The sequence below is a fragment of the Mixophyes fleayi genome, chromosome 6 (assembly GCF_038048845.1).
Source record: "Mixophyes fleayi isolate aMixFle1 chromosome 6, aMixFle1.hap1, whole genome shotgun sequence".
In the NCBI taxonomy this organism is placed as follows: Eukaryota; Metazoa; Chordata; class Amphibia; order Anura; family Limnodynastidae; genus Mixophyes; species Mixophyes fleayi.
The window spans coordinates 39069756-39075395 of NC_134407.1; the positions used below are offsets into that span (position 1 = coordinate 39069756).

General features: G+C 40.8%; 1 long non-coding RNA gene across 1 annotated transcript; it reads right to left on the minus strand.

Annotated features, from left to right (window-relative positions):
- Positions 1 to 274: 274 nt before the first annotated feature.
- On the minus strand, positions 275 to 1043 carry LOC142160238 (uncharacterized). Its single transcript, XR_012693111.1, has 3 exons — positions 1010 to 1043; positions 800 to 917; positions 275 to 589 (listed from the first exon to the last, which is right to left on the minus strand). It is a non-coding gene; the product is annotated as an uncharacterized LOC142160238 (long non-coding RNA).
- Between the last annotated feature and the right edge of the window lie 4597 nt (positions 1044 to 5640).

The window sequence follows — 5640 nt, forward strand, 5'->3', positions numbered from 1 at the left end:
TATTTTATTTTTTTCTACATGCAAGTAAGCACTTTTATATTGTGTCATTTTATATTTTGTTGTGAAGAGACATATGAGGAAATATGTACAAAACAAAATACAATATGTGAAATAAACATATATTTTTTAATTTTACATTTGTGTGGTACATTCAAAGAAGTGAGGACAAATTGGCAGTGAGGGTGGTCCTAATAAGTTCAGCAGAGGTATTGGTGCGCTCTCCTTCAAAAGTACTGGAGTCCACTGACAGCACTGGCATTTCAGATTCCTGCACATTCCACTCTGGTAGAAATTGGTCTTTTTGAATTTCACAAATGTTATGTAAAATACAGCAAGCAGCAACCACGTGGGGCACAAGCTTGGTGTCAATGTCAATGCGCTTCAATAGACAGCGCCAACGTCCTTTCAAGCGCCCAAAAGCATTTTCCACCACCATCCGAGCAGAGCTGAGGGTATGTGTAAACCGGATCTGTTCCTGAGACAGGTGATGTTGCTGAGTGAACCCCTTCATCAGCCAGCGCCTCAAAGGGTAAGCAGCATCCCCAATGATGTGTACGGGTATCTCCACACCATCAACAAACGTAGATTTCTGTAAATAAAAACATGCAGTTTCACGTCACCATGTTTAAAATATTGGTCAAATAATGCAGTACACTTGGTACTATATGGTGAAAATGCATTTTGCAAGTGTTACATCTGTATATAAAAAGGGGCAGTAAATACATACAATATTGATAGCAAACAATAGTATATAAGCTTCAATTACAAATACATCATACAACATTACACCGATATTTACCTCTCTAGGGAACAGCCAGCCATCTTGTCTTTCCTCAGCAATTTGGTAAAGGTCCGAATTTGCTAGAACTCTGGCGTCATGGGAACGTCCAGGCCACCCAATGAAAACATCTGTGAAACTAACAAAAAAAAACCCCATATATAAATATGTTTTACAATACGCATTACACATAGCACAGTCACATACAAAAAACCCATAAAAAATGCTTACCAATAGTTGTGGTCAACCACAGCCTGCAGAATGAGGGAATGCCAGCCTTTGCGGTTGTAGTAATCTGCATGGTTGTCTGTGGGGGCAATGATGGGGATGTGTGTCCCGTCTATGGCTCCAGCACACTGTGGAAACCCACGCTTCAGGAATCCTGCAATTGTATCATCCAGGCGCTGACCTTGCGGTAAGGAGATGAAGCGATGATACAGGGCTTCCAGCAATGCCGTGGTGATTTCATGCACTAGGGTGCACACCGTGGATATCCCCACTCCAAACAAGCAGGAGATTGTCCGGTATTCTCCAGAGGTAGCATACCACCACAACACAATAGAAAGGCGCCTACATGGTGGAATAGGTTTCCCAAAGTTAGTGGCCTTCCTGGAAAGTGCTGGGGTAATAAGGTCCAGCACATAGTTAAATGTCCCACGTGACATTCTGAAGTGTTGCATCCACTGCTGTTCCTCAAACGCTTCCACAGTAGACCAGAAAGCTTCTCCGTGGCTACGCTCTCTGGCACGCATGGTTCGGTTACTGGCAGCACTGAATCTCAAAATTGAGGCAATGCTGGCCCTGAGAAACGCTCTCCTCCTGCGCATATACAGACACCGAGTTTTCCTCTGTTGTGCCATAAACTTCGCCTTCCTCCTCCTGAACTGGGACTGTGCAAGAGTGCACAGTGTCAGCAGCTGCAGCAAACTCTCATTTGCTGCATAAAACATCAAAAAAATACTAGTAAACATGAACTCTGGGCTACACAAAAGTGAGTCGTCGGCCATGATGAAAAGTAATGTGGTAAACAATCACCACCCACTTTAGCATCATCTTTATGCGTCAACAAACCAGTCACCTTTCAATGACATCACCGTTTTTCAGCCAATGAAAACTGCTCTGGTGATGACTCCCACAAATTGCCAGGGCACAGACTTGTGCAGTATGAATGGGGTCAACCCGGGAAATTCCTGGGTCCGAGGGGGTCCAAGGTGCAGTATGAATGGTGTTTCTGAGCTGGGACGCTCAGAGACCCTGCAAAAACCCGGCTTCAAAAACCCGGGATATTGCCGGGGCGGTAATATGAAAGTTGAAAGTGGTATTACAGGTATTTTCAGATGATCAGATGCGCTGGGGGGTAATCAAATTTAAATTCTTGAATTATTCTATTTAGAAACTTGTAATATTTTTCCCATCTTGTTTTTTTTCCCCCCGAGACCATATTGTGATTGGTCCACTACTATTTTAAGTATATTGGTTAACAGATACTTACACATTAATATAGATAATTATTTCCATTCCTCTCTTTTTTTAAGAGGGAGTTCTCCTCTATGTAAACTGGTAATATTTTTAATGTTACATGTGGCTATGAAATATACTCCATTCTGATTGGTTCCTGGGAGGTTATCGAGTTATAGAAAGAGCATTTACTTTCAATTTGGAGCATTTGTTATTTCTGCTCCTTATTATATACATCATAGTTCTTTATAGATTAGCTCTGTAATTTGTGTAATTTGCCTGCAATGTGTATAAGTGGGGCTATACGGCACATACACTGAACCACAAGCTGGGTCCATGGGGGCAGGTGAAAGCGCATCTCCGGTGCCCCCTGGAACTGCAGACAATTCTGTATTTCTTTAGTTTGGGGTTTTCTTTACAGGTTGCTTTTTGTAAACGGCTGCTTTTACATTACTGTTTCCAGGATTACTAAACTGGTATCTATTAGTCTGGAAGTTCATGGCTTATAAGGCCGACCTGGGAAAATAATAGCTGAGTAATATGAAACTGCAAACATTGCTGTTATTATGATAAAAGTTCAGATGGAATGTGGGAAGAAGGATAGACAGCTGCTAGAAACATGGAGATTACGTGTAATTCTTCCCCTCCTCTGTTCTGAGCCATCTCTGTTATTTAAACACATTCATGTTAATTAATTATGGTAGTGTAATATAGTGATAGGAATCTTGTTTACCTGTTTATCTAACACTCATATTAGCTATGGCATGCTGGGGACAGAACCCTCAAATAGCGACTATGCTGCATATCATCATCATCATCACCATTTATTTATATAGCGCCACTGATTCCGCAGTGCTGTACAGAGAGCTCACTCACATCAGTCCCTGCCCCATTGAAGCTTACAATCTAAATTCCCTAACATACACATAGAGAAAGAGAGAGACTAGAGTCAATTTTTAATAGCAGCCAATTAACCTACTAGTATGTTTTTGGAGTGTGGAAGGAAACCGGAGCACCTGGAGGAAACCCACATTGGGATGGTTGGGAGGTATGGTAAGTGTCTCACCCCCTCCGGGGTGAAAACAGGACGTAATGTTGAGGATGCAATGGGAAAACATAACCTATTATCATCATCATTATTTATTGTCACTTTATTCATCAGAAGTGTTCAGATAATTGTTACTTCTCTGACTGCTTAGACACTTTCATATGACTGAGAGCTGCCATATAGATCGCCCCATTTTTATAACAACCGCTTCTGATACAGGATAAATCTAGGGTTTTAGAACACCAACAGCAATAATAGCTATGCGTATGTATCATCATCATCAACATTTATTTATATAGCGCCAGCAGATTCTGTAGCGCTTTTCAATTGGAAGAAAACAGTAATAACACAATACTGGGTAATACATACCGAGAGGTAAGAGGGCCCTGCTCACAAGCTTACCTTCTATGGGACAATGGTTCAATACACACGGGTGAGTGCTACATCATATTGCATATTGGCCCAGCTAGAATGCTCAGTGGGCTGTATGCTCTGTCACACAGCAATGTTGGTCAGAGGGTTGTTGTCTTGTGTTAGCTGTGTAGAGGGTGGTAATAGGGTAACCTAGGGAGATTAAGATGGTGGTTGAGGAATATTATAAGCTTGTCTGAAGAGGGGGGTTTTCAGAGAACGCTTGAAAGTTTGAAGACTAGAGGAAAGTCTTATTGAACAAGAATTCCAGAAAGTGGGTGCAGCACGAACAAAGTCCTGTAAGCGGGAATGGGAGGATGGGATGAGAGTGGAACAGAGCCGCAGATCTTGTGCAGAATGGAGTTGCCGAGTTGGGAGATATTTTGAGACAAGCGAGGCGATGTATGTTAGTGCAGTTTTGTTGATGGCCTTGTAGGTTAGTAGAAATATTTTATGTGTCGAGTTGGGAGATATTTTGAGACAAGTGAGGAGATGTATATCAATTGTTCCCCACATGTTTTACATTGTTAGTAAATTTGGGCTGGGCAATCTTTACCTTCCGTTTCATGTAATTATCCGTATTTTGTTTGTACCATGAACCCTTCAATGTACATTGATATGTAATATGTTGGAGTTTTATAAATAATTGATGATGGTGATAATAATAATAATCATAATAATAATAATAATAAAATTAAATAAAAATTAAAATAATAATAATAATAACAACAATTAAAAGGTGAAGTTATAATGAAGTTGAGATATAAAGATATTTTCTCTGCACTTTTATGAATTAATTCAGAATATACTGGGTGGTTGGTCAGTGCCGGATTTACATATCGGATGTTGGAGCTTCAGGATCCATTCAGAAGTAAAATAATGCCAGAATCAGAGGACTGGTGGTGAGAGGTGGGGTGCGGAGAGAATGAGGCATGGCAGCTGCTAGCACTCCAGTAGTTGTCCAATTTTTATCCCCTGCTTCACTGTGCTGCTGTTGTGCTGGAGCAGCAGGAGAAGTTGGTGATTATAATCAAACACACCACATTCTCTCCTCTGTGCTCATTGGTCAGTGAGGCAGGAAAGAAGGGGACATGTTTTCTTAAAATTACCCTCCCTGCCACCCAATGTCTCCTCCACAGGTGTCTACTTTCTGCAGTAGAAGAGAAGAATGATCTCTGCTATGTCCCCCAGTCCTCAGATCTGCTTCTCACATGTGTGTGTGGGAAGCAACTTACCAGCAGACAAGCTTTGTCTGTGTAGGGTCAAGCGGTACTGAGGTTTATGTCTTATTAGGCTGCTGTACCACCTGGCACACAGAGAGCTCTCATCTGCTTGCAAGTTTTTCCTCCTACCTCATTTGTTCCACCTGTACCACAATAGAGGCAAGAAGTGGTAGTGAAGAGTGCAAACAAAGGATGGCCCGGGAGGGTGGGGCAATTCTGACAAACATTAAATAGGTGTGTGCTTATATATGTGTATGGGCTGTCTAAAGATACGTGATATATGGATGTATGTAAATCAGGATTAGCTTGTGTGATTACTAAACTGCTGTTTTGAAAAAGTGGAGATGTTACCTATAGCAACCAATCAGATTCTAGCTGTCATTTATTTACAAATGATATTTACAAATAATAGCTAGAATCTGATTGGTTGCTATAGGCAACATCCCCACTTTTTCAAACCCGCAATTTAGTAATTCCCTGGTCTTGGTGGTAACCTGAAGTGCTTTTAAAACTGCATCCTTACTATATGCTTTTATGGATTCGTAACTTAGTACAAATAAAAATGATTGATTGCACTATCAAGTTTTCTCTGTTTTCTATAGATTGTGCTACCCAAAGGAGGAACTGGTGTTGCAAGAGTATACACTATATATGTTGTCGGAGTTTATATTAATTCATGTGGAATTATTTGGATGTGTGTAAATATATATATATATATATAT